The following is a 27,334-nucleotide window of genomic DNA, read 5'->3' on the forward strand; positions in this document are numbered from 1 at the left end:
TCTACAGCACTTTTTTAAGCAGTGTACATACAGTTTCATCCAGTGACGCTTCGTGATAGTACAGTCATGGTTTTCACAAAAATACACTGGGACTAACTATTTGTTTTTAGCTAAAAAGCCTGATCTACACTGAATCAACAAAATTTAACTGGTATTTTACCGTCGCTGATGTTTTATAGCTTCATTCGCGTACCGAGCGTACGTGAATCAACGACAAACGAGGGAAGTATCCGTCACGACGTATAACACACGTTATATTCATGAACAATGCCATAGAACTCGCAAAACCTTCACCTATAATCCAAGAGGAACGCTACAAAAATTCACTATATACCACCATCACAGACAATCAAATACAAAATTCCTTTACTTCAAGCTTAAATCCGTGTTCATGCTGGGCAACCTGAATATTTTGCTGCGGCTATCGGAAAACGTACTCTATACGTGCCATCAATGAATTGTTCGAAAAAGCTGTATACATGCCGAAACCCAAGACTAAAATATATTCTTCTATACTACAATTGATTTCATAAACAGGCTCTATTTTTATTAGCAAGACGAATTGCAAGTGGCTATACTGTTAACATATTGATATTTTTCTTGTAGTCTCTAGCGTGTGGTGCTCAAAACTTCGAGTGTCAAGTATTAAAAGTAACATACTTTTCCCTAGCTAGATGACCTGTCGCCGTAAATTACTGTCGGGGTAGGACCAACACCTCCATCCCGCTCCCAGGGCAAGGAAACTTCAAGTGCATGCGTCAACCAAGCGACCTTAAATTTCGCTGGGGTAGCTCTCTTTCTCGCCGGCAAGGAAACCCAGCTCGCTGGAGAAGCTGAACTGCGGTAGTGCAAGCGGATTGTCGAGACAGCTGTACTTCTCTTGGCTTAGATGTTCGCAATTTTTTAAACATTATAAAAAGCGTTCTAAGAAATAATTAGAAAATGTTAATACAAATTTATACCCGATCAGCGCTGGGGTACATGGGGTACAGTGCACGGCACTGTTAATAATAACAGTAATAACAGAGGATAATTTCTTCTTCTTCTTCTTCACTGCTAGAATCAGACGTGGCAAGCTGTGCCCCTACTCGAAATTGCGTAAACCATGTGTGGAGAAAGGGCAACTTGAATAGCCTAGTTGTCCATTATTTTGATATCTAGGCTAGTAGGATTCCTTTCGAGTAGCTCCGCGTTAAGGGAGCCTAAGGATGGAAATCACAATGCAGAATGCGTTCAGGTATGTTTGCACTGAGAACACGATGTAGGAAGAAATTGCACTCTTAACCTCGCTACTCCTCCATCTCATTCGTAGGTTAGTGCTCTTTCTATTTTTATCATCGACTTAGAGATTGGTCGTTCACCGGGCGAGTTGGCCGTGCGGCCAGGGGCGCGCAGCTGTGAGCTTGTATCCGGGACACAGTGGGTTCGAATCCCACTGTCGGCAGCCCTGAAGATGGTTTTCCGTGGTTTCCCACTTTCACACCATGAAAATGCTGGGGCTGTACATTTATTAAGGCCACGGCCGCTTCCTTCCCACTCCTAGGCCTTTCCTATCCCATTGTCGCCATAAGACCTATCTGTGTCGGCGCGACGTAAAGCAAATAGCAAAACAAAACAAAAAGATTGGTCGGAATCTTCAAAACACAGTGGATATGTTGAAGAAAGGAGGAATATTACTCTGACAGAATCAAAACTGATCGTATTCTGACAAGTAAATCTGGTCTTGTTTCTCAGAATTGGTAATAGTAAGTTTTTATGTAGGGCCTAGACATTTTTAGTAATCTGACAGAAAAGGGACATGAGTATACCCTTATACCACTTTTTTCTAATTTTCTTGTTCTTTATGAAACTATACAGGTTGCCGAAAATGGAAAGGAATAATACCGCTTAACTTCTCTGTGATAGTCCTCCAAAGTCGGCAGGAAAAAGAAGTAAATGCATAGCTAATTGATATTCGGTACAGGAGAAAGCAGCTAATACTTAAACGACAGAATGAATACTGTTGTAATTTCTCTAAATGGAATAAAGGGGTTTTTGTAGGATGAATATCGATGCCTTCAGTGTGTGGAAGCCGCTATTAATGATTCCGGAGGTTGAAATACAGTACAGTACCACCATCAAAGTTTATACGGTTATAAGGAGACTGCAAAAGACGATGCCGCGCTATAATGGGGTGTACAAGGCATGTGATGAGTGAGGTAGTTTACCATTCCTTACCTTACTGCACCAAAAAGTACTATTGCAGCAAAACTGGCCCTATGCCCGACACCTTTCGTAACATCAAGATGCATTAGGCGTGCTCTTAATGTCATTACTCAGCACTATCCATACCTCAGCAGCTTCCATATCGTCACAACCAAAAATAAGTCTGAGACTTCAGTGGAAGCTACATTTTTACTTTGGCATGTGTTAAGTTACAGATTCAAAGGTACTGTATCTGTCAAACGATAGGTACATGACACTCTAGTGGTCGTGCGGATCACAATAGTGATCCAGCCGTGTAGTCTTTTTCGCTCCTGTTTCGTGGTATTACTGTTGATCTTGAGCATAGGCCTATGTGTACCTTCCTCGTGCCCCACCCCCTCTTTGATAAGTATTAGTCTGCTAACCTTGACTGATGATTGTTGCGTCATAAAGCAATTTATTCTTGTGAATCACAACTGTGGTCCGTGCGACCACTAGCGGGACTTCTTTTGACTTTGTTTGTTTTCTTATTACTGTGTCTAATCTCAGTTCATGTGTATATATCTACTCCGTTTTATGAGTTTATATTAATTATTTGTATATAAGTACAACATGGATGACTATGAGAATATAAATCTATGGCTGAATGAACCAGACCGTGAGGTGCCTCAAAAATGTTATGGAGGGAGTGAGACAAATCACAATGTCCGGTAATTTTTCAGGTTTTATATATAAATGCACGCATAATTATATTGTATTCTACAGAAAATAAAGTTCTATTCACAATGCATAGTCATATGAATTGAGTAAATGGCTTAAAATAGCCTTATATCACAAAGGAAGTACGGATCACATGTGATCCGCGCGACCACTGACGTGACTTTTCTTCGCGCAAGCACCGAAGTGATGAGAAGCCTGGACGTTGGCGAACTTGTCAGTAACTCCTCAGCCAGAGTTTACTTGCGGTTAAGTGGCCAGTTCCATTTGCCTCCACTTCACGCCAAGAGCATATGGCTAAATTTCCAAACGTTGGCCATGCTTGATGTTGCTTAACTTCGGAGCTCCCACGGGATCCAGTATTTCAAAATGACTACGCCGTTGGCTATGATAATTACACAGCAAATATTTCTCCTCAAATTGATAACGTTAAGTCGGAGGCTCTGTGAACTAATGCACGTGTCTGAGAGGACCTCATTAGAGAGATGTTAAATATTCTTGGTGGAAATGATATTAATAATATAATTTCGTGTGGCTATTTCTAGCCGAGTGCAGCCCTTGTAAGGCAGACCATCCGATGTGCGTGGGCGGCATCTGCCATGTGTAGGTAACTGCATGTAAATATGGGGGAGGATTGTGTTATGTGTGGTGTATGAGTTTCAGGGATGTTGGGGACAACACAAACACCTAGCCCCCGGGCCGCTGGAATTAACCAATGAAGGTTAAAATCCCCGATCCGGCCGGGAAAATGATATTAATACAAGTAGTGATATAAGTCGCGATACCCACAGCATATACTATTTCGTATCCGGAATCACAGATTTTATGCCAAACTGAGTGTAGTCAATGCGTGGCCAGTTGACCTCATACTTGTTAGGTGGGGGAGGAGATTCTTTTTACTATTTGTGTTTGTTTTACGTCGCACTGACACAGACAGGTCTTATGGTGAAAATGGTATAAGAAATAACTAGGATTGGGAGTGAAACGACCATGGCTTTAATTAAGGTACAGCACCAACATTTGCTTGGTGCGAAAATGGGAAACAACGGGAAACCATCTTCAGGGCTGTCGACATTGGGGTTCGAGCTCACCATCTCCCGAATGCAATCCCACAGCTACTTGAGCCATCGGGTAGGGGGTGGGGAGAGGAGAGAGATGAGTGAATAGAAACCTGCCCTTAATCTAATTTCTATCTACGGATATGACAAACCACCTTGAGGGTGAATGACCAAATATCAATCTTAGTGGCGCAGTCCTTTAATAGTCCCCTTCCCAGGAAAGCGCAATCGATCCCGGCTAAGACAGCATTTGAAGATATTTGCATGTGACAACTAAATGTCGTTGGCTTCTGGCAGGTTGAAACCCTCCTTCAGAGCAAAATTCTGACAATACAGCGTCCCTGAAACTCTAGAGCATTTGAAAGGACAATAAACTTAAAACATTGTGTGTTTATCAGTGTATGTCACGATTTTATAAGGCGATAGTGTTAGATTTCACTTAAGTTTATTTCATTGAACTGTTTTCGTTACTCAGGTGCGTTGATGCCCGGCTCATCAAAGGTTTTTAATTCCGGACTGAGAGCTGGACAAGTGAACTGCCTGACGGTGAGTTGGACTAGACAGGTTTCAATGAAATTCGAGAGGACTATCGATAACCATATCCTAAATTTAATGGTAAGGATCATTTTTCTAAAATTTACGCTCCAAGAACTATTTTAATAACACCTGGATTATACGAATATATATAAATCTCTACTAGGTTTCAATGCTTCTATGTCGTTTAAAATTGCGTTAAAATATTATTTAGTACTGAACCCTTGAACCCTCGGGTCACCCGACGTTTTTCGGTCATCTGTCACTGCTGCTCCGGTAGTATATTTAACTCTTGAAATCCTGGGGCGTTACGGGTCTTTTCTGGTCACTTCGCATGCCGGTCGACAGGGTGCAGAGGAAGCTATAACTACGCCAAATGAGAGGCAAAATGTACAAATTGAAATTTATATAACTGTAGGTTCAATTAAAGTTTGATTTAAAATATATCAAATTGATATTTGACACGAAATAGTCACATTTTTGTGAGACAAAGGCAATGTCACCTCCGTACAGGCCATGAAGGCCCTTGTTGGAGGACTGGAAGGTAAAGGCTTCCACCATTGTTAACCGCGGCACGTGATGGGGTAGAGTGGTTAGCTCTACGCCCGGCCGCCTTTGCCACCAGGAATTAACCTGGTACTCATTTTTGGTGTAGGCTGAGTGAACCTCAGGGCCATATGCACCTTCGGAAGTGGAAATCTCGTTTCTTAAATTTTATGACGTCCTTCCGGGCGAACCGAGCACGCCTTTACCGCCTCGGCCAGGTAGACCCTCGCATTTTTGTGAGAAGATAATTAAAATTAATTGAAACAAATGTATTCAGTTCTTACAATATTTTTTGAAATACAAAATTGAAATATGTGTACAGAAAAACATGAAGAAACAAAATAAACCAAAAAAAATCGGAAAATCAAACTCCAAACTAAAACTGTGAGTTAACCCGTACGACCCGTGGAAAATGTGGCTTTCACAACTGAACTCAAATTTACATTTAATTAAGGTTCTCCACCAGTTACATATTCCATTGTAGGATACCAGAACAGATCCCGAATGGACCCTTCATCGAGTCTGTATACCTACGCCTGTATCCTTAATGTGCGGTTAGATCCACTAAATCAACGTCCAAACCTAAAATACAATAAACGCAGATGTGCGGAGAAAATAAAAATAATCAGCAACAGCTGATGAATTGAACCCACCTTCGTAACGTCCCAGCAAATGAAACTCAAGACCGAGTATTAACCACAACGCATAACCTATCATCCATCCTATATTAAATCCGTAGAAAGGAAAGGGATATAAAATGTGAAGGAACAACCAACGAACATGAATACGCGTGCCTCAATGGTAGGGATTAGTCTCTCTTTAGCTAGGCTATTAATTTTCCGGGCTGAGTGGCTCAGACGGTTGAGGCGATGGCCTTGTACGCCAACTTGGCAGGTTCGATCCTGACTCAGTCCTCTGGTATCTGAAGATGCTCAAATACGTAAGCCATGTATCGGTAGATTTACTGGCACGTAAAAGAACTCCTTCGGGTCTCAATTTCGGCTTCTCGGCGTCTCCGAAAACCGTAAAAAGGTAGTTAGTGGGACGTAAACAAATACCATTTCACTCTTACATTTAAGCCTACTAGTGCAGCACAATTATGGAAACACTTCACAACTGGTAAGAAACTTAAGCCGAAACATGACCGAACTGAGTCTTCTAACTCTTTCTATAATTTAGTCCACACCGAGCGAGTTGGGCACTGCCGCTTCCTTTCCACTCCAAGCCCTTTCCTATCCCATCGCCGCTATAAGACCTAACTGTGTTGGTACGACGTGGAGCAAATTGTAAAATAAATAAATAAATAAATAAATAAATAAATAAATAAATAAATAAATAAATAAATAAATAAATAAATAAATAAATAAATAAATAAATCTAGTCTACCACTCGTCCAAAAATATCGATAAAAATCTACGAGTATAATGCGAATAACAGCACCCCTATTTACAACGTCTCTAACTCACTATCTAAGTATATAACTAAAAAAACGTGGCAGGTTTTACCCTGGCACAGTCTGGTGGTATATGAAGATGCTCAAATACGTAGGCCTCATGTCGGTAAATTTACTGGCACGTAGGAGAAATCCTGCGGGACAAAATTCCGGCACCTCGGCGTTTCCGAAAACCGTAAAAGTAGTTAGTCGGACGTGTATCCAGTCATATTATTATTCGTTAATATAGCTAAATAAACCATGGACCCCATTTTCTTAGAATGGAATATAATTTACCGACTTGAAACATCGTTCATTCCCTTGGTAATATAGCCCACTGTAGTATTTTATGCTATACCTACAAGGAAAATATCTAAAAATATAAGGTTTATAAGGAGGTGCACCAATTGTTCTTCAAATTCCTGTTTATTGTAAGTACTGTTTACCATCGGCCAGCTTTTCAGAGTCTTTTGAAGGGATTTCCTTGTTAAAGTGCATCAGTCCTATGTAATTATGATATTTTTCCGTTTTCATTAATCTAACATGAGGTGTGTCTATATCGGTCACCTTTTTTTTTTTTTTTTGGCATTTGGTCCGTACGACCATGCTGCCAGCTCTGTACATTTAGAAAACAGGAAAGTCAAAGAGCAACATCTTTACAACATGGACCGTTCATGGCATTGTGACTAATTGGTGATGGAAAGCCACGGTACGGGAACTTTGGTTGGATGAGAACAGTTTAACTACAGACTACAGAACAAACATATCACAGTGTTAAATTGGCTTCACTTAAAAATTTGGCTATTGCTTGATATATACGGATGTCATAGCTCCTGAACAACGACGAAACGGAGGTGGGAAGTGGAACTTTCAGTTGTATAAGCGTTTGATATAAATTGGTCACTTGTGGTTTGTATCTAGTGCATCCTAAAATTGTATGGTTGAGGTCTGCTTCTTGATTGGGGTCAGAGGGACAATTTGGGGAGTCTATGACTTTGAGTCTGAACAGATGACTGGGGTAAGATGCATGTCCAAGTCGCATTCTGATAATTGATGTCATATGGCGGCGAGTGAGAGATAGTAGACTGAACCATGGTTTCTGTGGGATGTGTCTCTGGATAGCGGCGTAATGCTTGCCTTTGATGCGTTGAGTTGTTGCCCAGTAATTTGACCATTCTTTGTAAGCCTGTTTCTTGATGTGGCTTTGGAAGTCCGTGTATGGTAGGCGTAGTGCTTGGAACTGGCCTTCTGTAATGCTCTGCTTTGCCAGTTGGTCTACGGTATCATTGTGTATAATTCCAGTGTGACCTTTGATCCACATAAGATGAACTTCTTTTCCGTTTTCCTTAGCTTGGTATATGCAACTTAGGATGTCCATGATGTATTTATTCGAACGCGTGTTCCTGCCTGGTTGTTCTAGTTTTTGAAGTGCACTCTTGGAGTCCGTGAGAATTAATATACTGCTGAAGTGCCGGACGCCGTACGTGATGGCTGATTTAATGGCAAGTATTTCAGCTGTGAATATTGAAGCTTCGTGGGGAAGTGAGAACATTTTGCTAGTGTTGAGTGCAGGGCAGTAGTACGCATATCCGACTCCTTCATTGGTCTTAGACCCATCTGTGTATATTTTAGTATAACTGCCCCAATATTCATCGATAAAATTTGTTACTTTTTCGTTGATATTGGTATTGCAGATTATAAAATCTGGAAGATGAAATGTGGATGGTTGAAATACTGAAAGTTCATACCTCTGTCGAAATACTGGAAGTGATGTATCTTGAAGAGTAAGAGGCAAGATGTGCTGCAATTTCTTGATACTTTTGACCAATAGATATGTCCGTAGTCTTCTGTTTGTTCCTCTGTCACACAGGGGAAGGAGGCGGCGCAGTTTAGATGTTGTAGGGTGGCTAGTTATGGACGAGCGTTGCAGAAGAAAGTTGTTGGCAAGCAGATCTCGTCTTATCTGAAGGGGCATTTCTTTAGCCTCTACCAGTAGTGCGTTAGTAGGACTTGAGTTCATGGCTCCGAGACATATTCTGAGTGCGCGGAACTGCAGGACATCTAGTTTTCGAAGAACATACTGCGGTGCGTTGCCGAAAAAGATGCAGCCATAATCTAGTACAGATCGGATTAACGATCTATATAATAGTAATAGAACAGATGGGTCAGCTCCCCACCATACTCGACATAATGCTCTGATTATGTTTAACGTTCGGCCCACTTTAGTTGCCAGGTACTCGACGTGGGTTCTCCATGTAAGTTTACTATCGAGGTGTAAGCCTAGTAGCTTGGCTGACGTCCGTAAAGGGAAGGAGTATGGTCCAAGATGTACAGATGGTGATATTGAGTGGAATTGCTTTCGAGTGAAGACAATAATAGAGGATTTTGTTGGGGATAAATTAAGACCTGTTTGAAATGTCCAGGCGTGGAGTTTCCTTGCAGCGTCATCTAGCCATAAACATGTTAACCAAAGAGATTGCGATGATGCGTAGATACATACGTCGTCTGCATACTGAAGAACTTTGACTGTTTGTTTAAACATGTGATCGAGATCTGCAGTGTAGATGGCATACAGTAAAGGACTCAGTATGGCACCCTGAGGGAGTCCTTTTGTTACTAGTCTGGGCCCATACAAGGTGTTATCTTGGGTTCGAATATAGATTGTCCGCCGGAAAAAGAAGTTATATATACCTCGCACGTATATTTCGGGAAGACCAAGGTCATGTAGCTTTTCAGAAAGTACTTGTATACTAACGCTGTCATATGCCCCAGATATATCGAGAAATATGGCGGTAAGGTAACCATGGTTTAGAAATGTATGTTCAATGTCCGTAGTCAGAATGCTAAGATGGTCGTAAGTAGAACGACTTTTCCGGAACCCATATTGAGATCGAGGCAATAAATTGTGAAACTCTAACCACCACTCCAGTCTTAGTTTCAACAGCCGTTCAAAAGTTTTAGCTATGCATGAAGATAGAGCGATGGGTCTGTAAGAAGCAGCTTCTTTAGGATCTTTACCTTGTTTTAAAATAGGGACAATAATCTGCGTCGTCCAGTCGTCGGGAAAATTGGTTTCATTCCAAATATATGTGAAAAGTAAGAGCAATATTTCCTTGGCATTGCGAGATAAGTTAGAAAGCATGCAGTAATGTATATGGTCATATCCAGGCGCAGAGTTAGCAGTAGTTTTTAAAACTTGTTCTAATTCATGTAGCGTGAAAGGTGATGTGAGAACATCTTGCGTAGGCCGGGCAAGTTCGAACGGTGGACGTTGTTTTGGAGGAAGTGAGGCCGTAGGTGGAGCAATAAGATCTGCAAACTTTTCTGCCCAACATTTAAGTGCTTTAGGGGTTGGCGTTTTTTTCTTCATTTTGTTAACCATCGACCCTATTTGCGATAGGGGTGTATCCTTGGTCAGTTTTTCACAATAAGATCGCCAGCTATTCTTCTTTACCCTTTTCAGAAAGCGTTTGACTGCTGCATCTATATTCTTGTAATTGAGGAAATTTTCCATTGTAGTTGCTCGCTTTAACTTGCTGAGGGCCTGATTTCTCTTAGCTATCTGTCGACTGCATTCGGAATTCCACCATGGAGCAGGGAATCTTTTTGAGATGTTGGTTTGTTTTCGTTCAGGAATGGATATGGCGGCAGCTAAATTAATGGTGTGTACGAAGGCGTTGTATTTATCAAGCGTGGTGTTTTGATGTAACACAGAGTGTATATTTGCGTCTATCACCCTTCTGTATTTGACCCACTCAGCGTTTTGGACGTTCCATTTAATAGTGGGTTTGACCGGTGAAGAACGAAATGGTAAAACAGGCGAAATGATGATAGCATAATGATTAGAACCCATTGGATACGGCAAGATTTTCCAATGAAAATTAGATGAGATATTAGAAGAACAAATGGTTAGGTCGACAGCGGAGAGACGTTGTCCCGGTACTGATAACAGGGTAGCCGATCCATCGTTTAACACAAATAAATTGAAATCATCCACTATTTATAAGACAGCATCACCATATGTATCATTTATCTCGCAACTCCACGTTGTGCTATGTGCGTTATAATCACCACAAAAGAGAAAAGGTGGCTCTCTGTTGCGTAAGCCGATACCATTCTTGAAGTTGAATTTTTGTTCGTGGTGGGCTATATAATGAGACCAATGAAATATCCTGGTTGTTAATGCGAACTCTTGCGGCAACGGCCTGAAAAGTTGCAATCTGCGAGTGATCAATAACTGCTTCTACGTATGGAATTGTATTCTTTATTAATATTGCTACCCCTCCATATCCGTCTTCTCGGTCCTGTCGGATGACATGATAGCCAGGAATGGTTAGATTAGAATCGTTCTTAAGCCAGGTTTCACTCAAGGTGGCGAAATCAATACCTTCAGTGTATACAACTCTTCGTAAGGTCTCTTTATTCGCAAGTACGGAACGTGCGTTCCATTGGAGTATTTTATTCATTACCTGAAGTAAATATACTTGCGATCATGTTATGTATTATAGCCGGGTTAAAGGCCTCGGGCGTTGTAGATTGAGCTTGAGTAAGGAGGAGCATGATAAGGTTAAATATCTTTCCGATCAAATGCTCATAATTTTGGGAGGCGGTTGTCATGATGTTATGTGGTTGGGGGGGATAGGGGTTGTGGGAAATTGGTGTTACAGGCAAATGGGGGGGAATATACTGACGTTGTTGAATCGATGGATAATTTGGTTGCGGTGTAGATGGGGGAGGAAGTCTCTGGGGCCGTTGCAAATGCTGTGGTATGCGAGGATGTACTCTCATCGGCGTTTGTTGTCTTTGAGGAGGCATTATTTGTTGTTGATGGTGCTGTGAGGTTAACGACGTGTTGGTCAAGTTGTTTACTGGCTGAGAAACCTGTTCTGGATACTGAGGCTGCATGTTAGCCGGCGGGATATCCGTGCGTGGTAGATGTGGCTGAAAGTCCGCTGGGGACAGGACCGCTGATTGTGAGAGAGGAGGGAATTCTTCCCTGCTTTGCCAATTGAAAGACGGGGCCAGTACAGCAGTAGAATAATTTCTGTTATGGTACATTTTGATTGCTACATCTTGAGATACATTATTCTGAGCCATAAGGTATTTGATTTCGGACCATTCCTTGTACTCGGGACACTCCCTATCCGTGGCTAAGTGTGGACCGTGGCAATACATGCATGTTGGTGGTGCAGTGTCAGTACAAGTTCTTACGTCATGGGGTCCCGCACACCTACTACAGCGTTGCTGTCCTCTGCATTGAGATAATGAATGGTTATATCTTAAACATCGGTGACATTGCATCACTGGAAAGATGTAAGGTTGAACTTCGCACCGTGTTCCTAGGATATAAATATGTTGAGGTAGGTGTTGGGCACGAAATGTTATGAGGCAGACTGGAATTGGTCGCGTGTCTCCATTGGGAAGCTTATTTGTAAATCGTTTCACTTGGGAAATGGGAATAGCACTCTGAATTTCCTTTAGAATTTCATCTTCACTAAATGTCGTGTCTACATTTCTGATAATCCCGAGCCTGTGCACAACACTGCTGGGAATATAGACATCAAGGTGTTTTTCCTTCAAAAAGTTTGATTCAACTAGCTTGTTTGCTGCTATTCCGGATAAGGTCTCGATACGAAGTCTATTCTTACCGGAAGGTTTAATGTCCAGAACTTGTTGACGGGGAATTATATTTTCACTAAAGATCAGTCGTCCTATTGACATCGGATGTAAGTTCCCTATATTATCCTTAGTCCCTTCAACAACAACAAGGAACGGTCCGTTATCAGTATTATTGTACCTATTATTTTGACTGAGACGGGATGACGGCGGTGTACCCTTAGTAGGAGATGATGGGGCAACTAATGGGGTATTAACAGAAAGTTGGTTTGATGCATTTGTGTCATTAGTTGTGTCGGAAGAGTCATTTTCATTCTCACTATCCATGTCTATTAACTGTTCCGTATGTAAGTTGGGATCGGCACGAAAACGCTTAGTTTTAGGGTCTAAATTGTCCTTGATATTAGAACTGTTATGACTATGTGTACCTGTACTTGATCCTCGTTCTGTTGATAAGTTGCCGGTGCTGACGTTGCTCTCTTCATGGTGTCGAGTACGTAAAGTGTGATGTTGCTCCACTGGGAGGGCTGGTTGCTGTTGATCTTGAAGACCTGATTGCAAATCAAGAGGATTTATTCGTAAAGGTGTTGTAGCTGGATATGCATAACAAGTCTGTAGGGCAGAATTAATGATCTGCCCCGTATCGGGCGGATCATTCATAGTCCAGGTGATAATGTTAGCTGCAGTTCAAGAGCGATAAATATCCTACACGAACACTGAAAGCTGTACGACGGAAATACCAGGCTATGGATGAGTCACACGTAGCGAGCACGAAAGCGACTGCACTCCACCAAGGTTGCGAACGTACTCATATCGGTCACCTGTGCCAATAAAGTGACAACGCTCTTCCTGTCCATGATTTCCCTTAGGAATGGTCATGCCTCCCAGACACATACTGATATGCAGTCCATCAGAACGATTTTTGGCGAGTTCATTTTCCCATGCACGGGTGTAAAGGAAAATTAACTTACCGAAAATGGTTCTGATGGACTGCATATCAATATGTGGCTGGGTGGCGTGATCAGTCTTAAGGCAAATAATGAATAAGAAGGTTTCGCAGATTTGGCACCACAGCGACGATATCATTTATTCTTCTGTTGATGCATCACCTTCCTTACCGGGTAATTAATGAGGTTTTCTTTGATGTCCATTATGCATTGGTAAGTATATATTGACGGAAGATTCATTATTCCCATTTCTTGAAAAATAGCCCTACATGACTGCTTGTCTATAATTCCCCGTATGCACCTAATTGCTTTATTTTGCCATACAAAAACATCCTGGGCGTTCCTCACGACTGACAGTTGTTCTAGGGTCATCAGATGCGTAATCGCTTTCTTAGCAGCGTGCAGTTTTTGTAAAAAGGAAAGAAAAACGGTATTAAAGTAGACTGTACTTCTTGGCTTTGTTTTCTTCCTTAACACCTCCCGAATCACCTACTTGCATAGAAGAGAGACTTACCTTCTATAACTGAGTCTGTTCGGCCTTAATTGAAGGAAGAAACCTATTTCAGCTTCTCATATGAGCAGGATATTTTTCCGAGTAAGTGCTCAGCATCAGTATTTGGATGAAACAGGGCGGTCATTCCTTGTTCTCTTGCAAAAGCAAGGCATATGAACTGGAGTGGTGTAACAACTATCCTATAGAACTCAAGTTTATAAGCATCACCAATCGAAGTGGTTACACTTTACAAGCCGAACAGTTGTAAGCTTGGGTTCGGGACACGGTGGTGTCGAAACGAAGTATTGGCGCTCTGGTGATGGTACTTTGCCGTCTTTCATTTTCACACAAGAAGTATACCGCGGCTTTACCTTAATTGGAGAGCATTAATCGTGAACAAACCAATCATCATGAATCAGACCTATATTCTCAGAAAAAACAGAGGAATTGCATGTTGAGGAAAACAGAAGGTAAGGAGGAGGGTAAGGAGAAGGTGGTAATTTTCCACGTTGGTACTAAACACTTAAGGTAAGCATGAATGTGTACTAATATGCTTGGAAATGTGTAGGATCTGGTCACATGAGCACGGAAGAAGTTTAAGAAAGCAGAGATTGTTATCAGTGGGATAATGTGTAGGAACGGTAGGAGGGGGGATTCATTCCGGTGAAAGAAGCATTTGTAAGCTACGAAAAAGTTAGAAATGGCAAACATAAAATTCTAGGTGTAAGGCTCATCTAAAAATAATAGAAACTTGATATTTTTGGAGTGTACAGACCCGGAAAAGGTGAAGCAGATACTGATTCGGAATTATTTGATAAGATAATCAGCTATTTTGGAAACGATAAGGAAAGAAACGTGATTGTAGAGGGTGATCTCAATTTAGCAAATGGCAATTGGAAAGATAAATCGAGCAACAGGAAGCATGACCGACAAATGACAAATACTGTAAGTTAATCTGGGAAGGAGAGCTGAATCAGAAATCAATGGAACCAACCTTTCTTTTGTTGCTATTTGCTTAACGTCGCACAGACACAGATAGATCTTATGGCGACGATGGGAGAGGAAAGTCTTAGGAATGGGGAACGAAGCGCCCGTGGCCTTAATTAAGGTATAGCCCCAGCATTTGCCTGGTGTGAAAATGGGAAACCACGGAAAACCATCTTCAGGGTCTCCGACAGTGGTGTTCGAACCCACTATCGCCCGGATGCAAGCTCACAGCTGCACGCTACTAACCGCACGGCCAGCTCGCCCGGTGTGGGACCAACTAGAGGGAAGAATGTTCTTGGCGTGGTGTTTATAAAACCTGGTGAGCGCTATAGAGAAACTGACGTAATAGATGTTATTAGTGATCACGAAGCCGTTCTTGTCGAAGTTATAAATGTGGTAGAAAGGAAGGTCGTAAACGTAGGATTATTAGATAGTACAGTACCTTATGGCTGATAAGGCAGGCATGAGGTAGTTTTTAAAAAGTAATTGTGATCGATGGAAAGTGGTAAATAAAATTGTAAAGAGACTATGGGATGGGTTTAAAGCAATTGTTGAGGAATGTGAAAGAAGGTAAGTACCTTTAAAGGTGGTAAAGACCCGCTATATTATAATACAGACTAAAGAAGACTAAAAGGAGATGCAGAATGGAAAGAAATACATTTAGAAATGGTTGTGGAAGTAAGAAGAAATGGAATCAAGCGCAGAAGTCAGCTAACGACAACATGACCGGGCGAGTTGGGCGTGCGGTTAGGGGCGCGCAGCTGTGTGCTTGCATTCGGGGGATAGTGGGTTCGAACCCCACTGTCGGCAGCCCCGAAGATGGTTTTCCGTGGTTTCCCATTTTCACACCAGGCAAATGCTGAGGCTGTACTTTAATTAAGGCCACGGCCGCTTCATTACCACCTCTTGGCTTTTCCCATCCCATCGTCGCCATAAGACCTATCTGTGTCGGTGCTACGTAAAGCCAATAGCAAAAGGATAACATGATGGCAAGCATAATAGACAGTCATACAAATTTTAGTGAATTATGGAAGGGTATATACATGTACTTTAAATCAGAGACAGGTTCGAAGAAGGACATTCTAGGAATCAATAATAAACAAGGGGAGTGTGTATGTGAGGATCTGCAGAAGACAGAAGTATTCAGTCAGCAGTATGTAAACATTTTAGTTCACAAGGATGTAGTCAAGATAGGTGAGGTGGCTATTACTAACGAAGTATTGAATTTTATCTACGACAAAAAAGACATTTACAATAAGATACATAATTTTAAAACTAGAAAATCAGCTGAAATTGATAAGATCTGGGGATATACTAAAGAATATGGGTTGAGATATAGTACCATATGTGAGATACATATTTGATTACTGATTGCATGAAGGGGCATTACCAAATGAATGAAGAGTTGCTATGATAGCTCCTGTGTATAAAGGAAAGGGTGATAAACACAAAGCGTAAAGTTAAAGGCCAGTCAGTTTGACATGTTGCATTTAAGCTTTGGGAGAGCATTCTTTCTGTTTAAAATAGACATGTTCAAAAAATTAATAACTGGTTCGATAGAAGGCAGTTCGGTTTTAGGGAGGGTTATTCTGCTGAAGCTTCAACTTGTACGATTCCAGCAAGATATATCAGATATCTTAGATTCAGGACGTCAAATGGACAGTATCATGATTAAAATATGTAAGGCATCTGATATGGTAAATCATCGGAGACTACTGGCAAAAAAAATAGTGCAACTGAACTAGACAAAAAAGTGGCTGAATGGGTGGCTATAGTTCTAGAAAACAGAACTTAGAGAATTAGAGTAGGTGAATCACCATCTTATTTTTAATCACTAAGCGGGGACCTTTAAGTTTCCTTATGCAGTAAAGCCCCGGTCTAGAAAGCCAAGAGGATTCGCCTTGCTGACCACATGACACCTCGTAATCTGCAGGCTTTCGGGCTGAGCAGCGGTCTCTTGGTAGGCCAAGGCCCTTCAGGGTTGTAGTGCCATGGGGTTGGTTAGTTAGTTACTTCGTTACTTAGTTATACTGTAAAACTTGTCCTCAGCTGAAATCCAAGAGACTGGATTTTTTCCGCTGTTCCAGGGTTCCGTTTTGTGAATGTGGTTAAAAAATACAATAAAAATGATATGCAACCAGTTCCTGTTATGAATGGTGTGAAAATGTTACTCATAGGGTCACTTGGTGCTGCATATCAGTGGTCTTGGCAGACTGAGATGTAATAGCAACTTCCGGCTCAGTGAGGAAGACAGCGGCAACGTACCACAGTCCTCATTTCCCTCGTTCGCCTCTAGAGTGACGCCTGGATCATCTATGTCGGCTGATGGCGGAGCTGTTGAGGTCCAAACTAGCCTCAAGGTACATAAGGACTTACCTCCCTTAGAATATCCAGCAGTAGTTGTAGGCTATATGATTTTGGTGTGGTAGTAGATATAATAATGATATAAATCACACCCTTACATACACTAGTTCATCAGCACTAACACAGATCTGTTCTTGCCTAGAACTTCTTCTTCTTCTTCTTCTTCTTTATCTGTTTACCCTCCAGGGTCGGTTTTTCCCTCGGACTCAGCAAGGGATCCCACCTCTACCGCCTCAACGGCAGTGTCCTGGAGCTTCAGACTCTGGGTCAGGGGATACAACTGGGGAGGATGACCAGTACCTCGCCCAGGCGGCCTCACCTGCTATGCTGAACAGGTGCCTTGCGGGGGAATGGGAAGATTGGAAAGGATAGACAAGGATGAGGGAAGGAAGTGGCCCTGGCCTTAAGTTAGGTACCGTCCCGGCATTTGACTGGAGGAGAAGTGGGCAACCACGGAAAGCTACTTCCAGGATGGTGAGGTGGGAATCGAACCCACCTCTACTCAGTTGACCACCCGAGGCTCGTACCACTTTTCAAGTTTCATGGCAGAGCCGGGAATCGAACCCGGGCCTCCGGGTATGTTCTTTTATATATATAGGTCACGTGAGTCTCTGCTCGTTATGGTGGCACTTCACCAGGAAATTGCTGAACAAATGCATAGCGTACCCGTCGAGCCGTCTCGTACTTAAAATAACTTTTACGTACGAGAATACAGCGTAGCATAGATACCTATCTCACCATGTTGACAGCTGATATTCAGACTGGCTGCTGATGCTAGGTCAAACACGAGAACGTTCCTTACAAGGTCAGGAGTTATGCGCTTGCCTCCTGTTCAGCGTCTTAGGTCTCCGAGAGTGAAAATGCCGCTGGACGGTCTGGTTTTATAAGAGAGACTCTGTACTTTCTGTAATCCCTGCACCGCAGTCCGTACTTACACACTTTCGTCCTCTGTCATGCTGTGTTCACTGGGATGTGAGTTTTCAACTTACATACATCTACGCTAGTTCGCATCGTAATCCACATCTAGCTCAAGATAAAATTCACTTTACCGATATACGTAACACCATACACTAATTAAATATGCTATTGACGTTGAGAATGCACCTAACGATAAACTAAGTAGCAATATGGAAGATAACTTTACTATGTGTTCGTACAATTTCATCATCTTTCCTGAAACTTCAGGATCACATCCATGGGCTCGGAAATTCCTACGTCCTATCACCGGAAGGCCTACCTTGCAGTGTGTGTTGGGAGTTTATGCGTTAGTAAGCATGAGTATTTACTGGAGAAAGACGAAATTATAATGTCGCATACAAATTCTAAATCAATTCATTTATGCAGTATGTCAAATTTGAACGTAACCGGTGCTTCCAACACATCCATGGACACTACGCGCCTGCCAGAAACGTCACTCAAGCATTTCTCTTAAGTCTAAGGCATTATTTACAATTTGAAAACGGAACAGTGATTGTGGCATATTCGTCAGTCCACAGAACGAGATTTTTCCTTCACTGCCTATGTCTATGCATCTCTCGCCATATACAAACCTTATATTCAATTCGTACAGTTTATTTACAGATAAAGCATGTAGAATTGCTAAAATATTGTTGTAACCAATGTAGAGATTACTAGCAAGTTCAATTAACTGGCATCATCGATTTATTTCACAGAATTACATAAGCACAAGCAGAATTGGATGCAGTTATGCATCAGTAGACTAAGCGCCATTTGACGAAAATTGAGATTTTAGCGCCATCTTGTAGAGAAAAGCTTGAATTATTTATAAAAAAATCCCCACTGCATTACAAGAGGCCGTTAGTTGTTAGTAAACAGAAAACCTAAGCGACAAAACGGGAATCAGTAAAAATGTAAATTGCATCAGTAGACTATGCGACTTTCCAGTTTGCATCATTAGACCAAGCGCCACATTCCTCACATTGCGCGCGGATGACAGCAAGGGAGCCCGCGTTTTCGATAGTGCTGACATTTTTACGTGGTGATACATTGAGTGGTTACCAAGTGACGAAGTTCAGCGATGTATCAAGTACTTCAAAACGTAAGGAGAAGGACAATACTACTAATGCAGCTTGCTAAGAAGGTTGCGTCTGAGAATCATTCTCTAAAATTTGATGGTGAATCTCAGGAAGTAAATATAAATAAGTCAAGACAGGGACGACCATGGGAAAGTAGAGTTCCCTTTCACCAGGCATTAATACCTCTGTGGCCAAAAGGAAAACCTTTCTCCGAAGCCAAACTAAGAGGCTTTGGTTCGCTGATGCACCTAATACCTGCAGATGCCAAACAATTTTACCAGATTCTTCAAGCAGATTCTGACATCGTGGATGACGTAGATGGATTTAATGGAGAACCTGATTTCGAGATGGAATGAACTGAGAGCAACATTCTTATTACTTGTCTAGTGATTTGTGTGTATTTATGGGAGAAAATATCTTTAATCACATTCTCTGTCTCAAGCAGAACAAAACTTACCCATAGGCTTAAAAATATCACGTCAATACTGTACTCTCAGAATATAATAGGCCTGTCGTGAGGGAAGATCCATTCAAAAAATTTATATACTACAATGGCTCATGTCTTACCATTTGTATTTGAGTCAGACAAGTTGAAACTCCTCCAATCAGTAAGTCGTTATAGCAACGACGTTAGGGAATAGTTTCCTTCTCGTATTCCTCCATCTAAAACTTGAATAATGTACCGGAGTCGTGGCGCGGCTCGTGCTGGATCAAGCACTTTGCGGGCCTTTTCAGACAGTAGGAGATTCAGTTTTTAATCATGGCTGCCGCCACGTTATATTTTTTGAAGTTTTACTCAGTACATACTCAACAGTTAGGGGTTATTGGTGTAGCATCGTGATGCATTATTCACACTTGAGAAAAACCTTAAATTGCATCAGTAGACTAAGCGCCATTTCTTCAAGAAAATCTATGTAGTGCGAGTATAAAAATGTTGAAATTTGGTGAGAAGGTACAATCTATTATCCTACAACACCAGTAATACCATATTTAGAAAAATTATGTTCGCTCGAATTTATACATAGAACCAAATTTAAACGCGATTATCTCGAAACCAACTTTTGGCGCTTAGTCTAGTGATGCATAACGGCATCCAATTTATGACTTCAGAACGAAGTGCAGTATCTATAAATCTGAAACCACTACTTACAGCGGTACTTTCAGATTGTCAATGGGTGCAAGAGGTAGCAAACCGGGGATGATGGCCGAGATGGCTGTGGCTGGTTCCGTGCTTCTTTTAAGGAACCATATACTGTATATTCCAAAAGATAAATATCGTACGTACAATATTGTGTCTTGTGGCAAACCCGTTGAGAGTCAGTTTCCTAAATAAAGGATTATATATATATATATTATATCATCAGTAGCAAGGTCATCAAATAAGCCCAAAGAGAGTATTTGCCAAGAAACACTTTGTGATGCATTATTCTTATCCTGGGTAAACAAAATCTCTATTGGTAAATTGTCTCATATTCTGGAAAGCATGTTGTGGAATCTAGATTAATTTATTTTCTTAAAAACTTTTATTAACCGACCTAATTATTATTTTTCCATCAAAACCTTGTGAAACACATGCATCAACAGCAAGAACTCAAAATACAGTTGCGTATAGTACACGCAATTCTATAAGCGGAAGGCGATCCTTTCTTAAATGTACAGGAAGCCCATACATGTACAATGAGTATGAAAACTGCCTTCTTTATACTATGCATGCAAAATAAGTCCAAAATCAACCAATAAATATGGCATAGTTATATTTGAATGTATCAGTAACAAAAGAGGGATGGGGTTTACTCTGCAGCTCGATTACATTTAATTTTTGTGTTGCCGCCAAACTTTGTAATTATATTCTCCAAGCTATGCTGATCCGTTAACATCTTCCCTTAGCATTGTAGCAGTCAGCGGTTCCCATCATAGTAACATCTCTTCCGCGAAATTCGAAGTATTTGTGTCTTGAACTTCACTTCAGCTTGCAAAGTTGGTTGTTGAAATGACTCATGAGTTCAGAAGAAACTGAACATGGCGGCGCCGCGCATTATCACCTATTGCCGCAGTGTGGGAAATATGGAGGGTATATAAGCAGCTGTGAGGAGCGAGCCACGGTCCAGTGTTGACCGCTACGCTGATATAATCGAAGTGCATTGTTCTAATTGTGACGGGGTTCACTAGCTGATACTTCCCTTATAACAGTAGGTAAGACCAATAATGTCGTACTTAGCTTTAAATTGAATTTCTCTTTTATCGCCTCTTCATTCGTTTGAGGTGAAAATTAATACAATATTTGAGAAAATGACATTCAAATTACGGTACTTTCTTGTGACTACTCTAGTAGTTTCAACATGACGTGTGTTTGAGGCTTAATGATTTGAGACGTAAATATTCGTTCTTGCTAATGTGATACAACTAATATTATCAAGAATATGCTATTTTAAATAAGTTTTCTACTGCATACAGGTCTTTTGTCTAAGCAAATGTGAATTAGCTCACTCGACGTCAATTTTTAATCTGTGACTTCATGATAAATCCCTTCCCTGTTAATGTCTTATATGTATGTATCTTTGCAATTTTTGAGTTATTTGTGATAAATATCATAACTATCCACGATACAAATAGACGCTTTAACCTTTTTACCTTTGCGTGAGGTGAAAATTTCTGTGACATACCAGAATTTGGCGTTCAAATCACCCTACAGACTTGTAACTGTGCGCTTTTTTTATGGTAGCATGATTCGTAACCTGAATGCATTCAAACTTCGTGTCCGTTCTTGTTAGTTTGTTGCAGTACATCCGACATATCACGACTATTTCATTGTGTAGGAATTTTCTACTGTGCATAAGTGTTTTTCCAGAAATGACTTGGATGATATTTTATGATCTGTGACTTCTGTAATTTCATGATAAATTTATAACGTACTCCTGAACTTCCCTTAACAGAATGTTTCGTTATGTCGACTATATTTTGTGATCTGTGACAACTTTTCACGCTGAAAGTAGGCTACGTATGCTATTCAGTTAAAGGAATGTGATGTAATTTCAACGTCCTTTGTCAGTGGTGACCTCATGATAACATTTTGTAGTGCATGCTTATTGACTTTAACGGCATTTTACATATTTTCGACATTTTTGAACCGAGATATTTTTTTTCATTTTTCCGTGTTGTACAAGTAGATATCCTGTCCTCCTCCATTCATTCGTCCATTAGGAAACCCATCACCGAAATTGGTTTATGAATACGCCCTACAGCTTCATCCATCTAGGTCATTCCAAACTTAGCCTTTACCTCCTCAATCCGAGCACACTCCTGCCATTGTTCCCACCTGTTTTTACCAGCCCCGTGATGTAGGGGTAACGTGCCTGCCTCGTACCCGGAGGCCCCGTGTTCGATTTCCGGCGAGGTCAGGGATTTCTCCCTGGATCTGTGGGCTGGTTCGAGGTCCATACAGCCTACGTGATTAGAATTGAGGAGCTACATGACTGTGAGACAGCGTCCCCGGTTTAGAAAGCCAAGATTAATGGTCGAGATGATTCGTCATGCTGACCACATGACACCTCGTAATTTGCAGACCTTCGGGCTGAGCAGCGGTCGCTTGGTAGGCCAAGGCCCTTCAGGGCTGTAGGGCCGTGGGGTTGGTTTGGTTAGTTTGTGCCAGCAATCTCTCTCTCTTCTTTCATGCCTGTTACATATAACTGGTAAACAATATAACATGATTTCACCCAGCTTTCACTCTCGTACAACAAAGTCGGTCTGGGTGTAAAGAAAGTTTCTACTGGAAGCTGACTTCTTTCTTACAGAATACCCTTCATCCCAACTGCAAGCTTTGTTACACCTTGATTTAATCTCACGTGCTAAACAATTTGCTTGACGTCGACGACGATCTAGGAGTGGTAAGGAACCGGTCGTGGCCTTAAAATGAAGGTACAGACTCAGCGTTTGCTTGGTATGAAAATGGGAAACCACCGAAAACCATCTTCAGGGCTGCTGATGTAGGGTTCGAACCCCAATCTCCCGGATTCAAGCTAACAGCATAGCCAGCTCGCCCGGTCACTCACTCGTTATACTTGCATCCTGAGAGAATACACATACTAACTACTCGAAATGGTCTACCTCTTCCAGTTTTGTATTCACGACCAGGCATTCAGTTACCTTGTAGGTTTCTTTCCCAACAGATCTCAATTCGTTCTTGGTAATGCTAATTTTTATAATTATCATATCCACTGCACATATTTTCAAATTCCAGGATATTGGATGGTAAGCTTTCTGCACAGTCTGCCATTAATACTAAGTCATTGGCAAAGGCCAAACTGCTGGCTGCATTTCCACCTAACTGAATCCTTCGCCGCCAATGTATGCCTTTTAGAAGATGATCCATGTAAACTATGAATAACAAAGATGAAAGATTACAGCCTTGTCTAACCCCCGCAAGCACCTTGAACCAACATTTCATTCTACCATCAAATTAGTCTCAATGCAGACCAATTGTCAACATAAATGTCTTCGACGTTTTCTAATAACTTGCATCTCATTCCGTAATCCTTCAGTATGGTTAACATCATTTCACTCGGTACTCTCTCATGTGCCTTCTCTAGGTCTTCGAAATAGAACCATAAATCTTTATTCTTTATTCCTGTCGTAGCATCCTCTGTGGTCTGAAACCACATTGGTTTTCAACCAATTTACTCTTTAGAATTAATCGCACCCACCTTTCCAATATGCCAGCGAATACCTTGCCTGCCATAGTGATCAATGAATTATCTCGATAATTGTTGCAATCCTTCCTCTTCCCTTGCTTATAGATAGGTGCAATTATTTTTTTCGTCCATTCAGCTGATACCTTACTAACTTTCCGTACTAATATTATTTCTCTGTGAAGGCATTTTAATACTGCCCTCGCACTATATTTAACGATATCAGTTCGAGTTTCGTCTATTCCTGCTGGTTTACGACAATGGATTTTATCATCCTTTCCACTTCCTCGAGCGCAATTTCACTGCCATCATTGTCGTCCTTGCTATTTAACTTGGTTGTTCAGGACTTCACCGGAAATGTTTCCTTTAGGTTGAGAAAATCCTCAAAATACTCCTTCTATCTATCCAGTTACTCCCTACGATATACCAATTGGTCACATAGTTCATACAAAACAATATAGGCCTAGATTTCCTTATCCCCTCCCTTTCTTGGAATCTTCATTACGCTCCCGAAAGGTTTCCCTGAAACTTGACAAATCCTTTCCAGGTTATTACGGAAAAATTCTCATGACTACTTTTTGGATTCTACAATGGATTGATTCTCTGTTTCTTTCATCTACGTACACTTGCCTATCTGCACGAGTCCTTGTTTGGAGCCATTTATGATACTCCATAACTTGACATTTACCTAGCAAATGGCTGCGCGGTTTGGGTCACGTAGCTGTCAGCTTGAATTCGGGGGGATAGTGGGTTCGAACCCCACTGTCGGCAGCCCTGAAGATGGTTTTCAGTGGTTTCCGATTTTCACACCAGGCAAATGCTTGGACTGTAACTTAATCAAGGCCACGGCTGCTTCCTTCGTACTCCTAGGCCTTTCCTAACCCATCGTCGCCATAAGATCTATCTGCGTCGGTGCGACGTAAAAATGTTTTTTTTTTTAAATTAAGGCCATAATTACATCCTTCCCACTTCTAGCTTTCCTATCACATCGTCGCCATAATACCTATCTGAGGCGGTGCGACGGAAAGTACCTTAAATTGTAAGAAAAAAAATGTTCACAGCTTGCCCTGAATTCATCATCCCACCAAGATGTTCGGTTTTCATGACCTTCACACACGGTTGTTTCTCGACATTTTCTTGCTCTTCCAATTACATCCTGTATGCCACGCATTCTCTTTCTATATCCTCAACCTGTTTTCTGTCTGTTGTTTCGGAACTTCTCACTATTCACATCCATGTACTTCTATCTCATTCACAAACCTCATTCGCCTGATTTCACTTTCTTTGCCCTAAGCCTTGTGATACTGTGTTCAATGCAGATCAGGTCCGTATCGTCGAACGATAGAATACAAAATACCCGATAATTTCTAACAGATTTCCTGAATTCGAAGTCGCTTAGGATATATTCCCTTATGTGTCTGTTGCCCCTACCCTTCCACGTGTAGCGGTGTATAGCCTTTCGTATGAATAATGCATTCGTAACTGCTAATCCCATACTAGCTCAGAAGTTCAGTGTACGATTCTCTTTCATATTCGCTTCCATAACTTCCCACATAATTATTTACCCATCACCTTGAGCACCTTGTCATAACCTTCAATTCTATTTCCAATTCTTGTACAGAAATCGTCCCTTAGTACCGTAGTATCCTATCCTTGCTATCCTTGGATTGACCTCGATTACGATGTCCATAAAATTTGTCAACTTCATCCTCATCTGCACACTCACGTGGTGAACTCACCTACAGTCCTCGTCATAGATTTTCCAACTGCTTAATCTACCCATATCCAATTGCTAATTTACGTGGTTAACAGAAACTACTTTGCTTGCAGTAGTGAACCTAATGAGCAGTCCTAGTTCACACACTGACCCTCCCATTTTAACACCTATCTCTTCCTCGTTATCCTCCCTTTCCCGAATACCATTACTCCTAACACATCCAGACGCTTTCTATTTACTGACTCAGAACGTTCTACCGCCTTTCTTCCATAAGCCCCGTCTAATTCCATTTCGTTCGCCTAGTTGCTTCCAAGGAGTCCCTCGACTATCGAATGAACGTTGGACTCCGTTACTCCCAGTGGTCCGAGGCTTGCTTAAAAAGCTCCTAGCATACTCGGCAAAATTTCTGTGAAGATGTATGCTTACTCAATTACACATAGTCCCAGTGAGAATCTTACCAACAACGGGTTAGGGACTACGTTGGATTGTATAGTCCTAGACGCCTGAGCACAAGGAGGGCAATGACTCAGAATATGTTCATAGCGCTCACTCCTTTTACAAACCAGTTTTTATCATGAAGAGCAAAATCACATATCCATTGAGCCGTTGCCCATATCAGCTTGAATTCGGAAGATAGTCGACGTGACTACTGTAACCCACACCACGTACTCTCTAATAATAATAATAATAATAATAATAATAATAATAATAATAATAATAATAATAATAATAATAATAGTCCGATGCGTCTACAGTATATTCAAGGTTTTGGCCTGCCAAGGTGATCGCTGCCCAGTCAGATATCCTGTAGATACAAGAGTGCCATGCGGTCAGAGTGACGGGGTCTGCTGCCTTTCATATCAAATAGTTTCTGAGTTGGTTTTAAAGAGTCTGAGCGAACCCTGTTCCATCCTTCAGTTCAGAATAGAAATCCTTGGACTAGCCGTGAATCGAAGAGGCAAGTACGCTTTTCCTCCGCCGTGAGATAGGCAGTAATAATAATAATAATAATAATAATAATAATAATAATAATAAGAATAATAATGTCCCTTGAACTGTTGAAGATTTTAAGACAGGGCAGTTTACTAGATCCCTTTTCTGAAAAGGAGCCTCTAAAGTCCTAATAAAACTAATGACACAATTTTCGCACTCTGAAATGCCAGTCAAGTGCGCGGGGATCGATCCTGCAACCTTGAGCATAAAATGGGGAGTTCCTTAACCAACTACACTTCACAATCGGTTTACGTTTTGTGTGATGAACGGGGTGTCAAATGAGCTAACTTCACTGCTTTACTAGGTGATGGTTGACGACTAGATGATGAAAAAATAAACCAAAGTGCTTCAGTTTGTTAACGTAATCGAAATTGGGTGCACGTGAGTGGGCAGACAAGTTTCCAAGAACCCGTAATGCGACGATCGAAAACAAAAGGAAACAGAAAGAAAAAGGAAAAAGAAAACATCAATGTGTTGAGGGAATGCGTAGAACAATCATGATGCCTATTCGTTACGGAGCCAGATAATTTGTCGTCACCTTCCAGACACATATTACCATAGGTTTCCAAAAGGCCAACAGATTCAAAACACAACTAGATTAAGTAAAAGTGTGACCGGGACTGAATGAGTTGTGGTCTATTCTAGAGGGCTAGGAGAATCATTGTCATCAGCATCGATTACGTACAACGTGTACGTGAGTGAATTCTCCTTGATAACGAGTCTTACTGAGGTGTCTGTACAATAATAATAATAATAATAATAATAATAATAATAATAATAATAATAATAATAATAATAATAATAATAATAATAATAATAATAATAGCGTGCGGTTAGGGACACGCAGCTGTGAGTTTGCATCCGGAAGATAGTGGGTTCGAATCCCACTCTCGGTAGCCCTGAATATGGTTTTCCGTGGTTTCCCATTTTCACACCAGGTAAATGCTGGGACTATACCTTAATTAAGGCCACGGCCGCTTCCTTCCCACTACTAGGCATTTCCTATCCCATCGTCGCCATAAAAC

The sequence above is a fragment of the Anabrus simplex genome, chromosome 2 (genome assembly GCF_040414725.1).
Source record: "Anabrus simplex isolate iqAnaSimp1 chromosome 2, ASM4041472v1, whole genome shotgun sequence".
NCBI classification, from domain to species: Eukaryota; Metazoa; Arthropoda; class Insecta; order Orthoptera; family Tettigoniidae; genus Anabrus; species Anabrus simplex.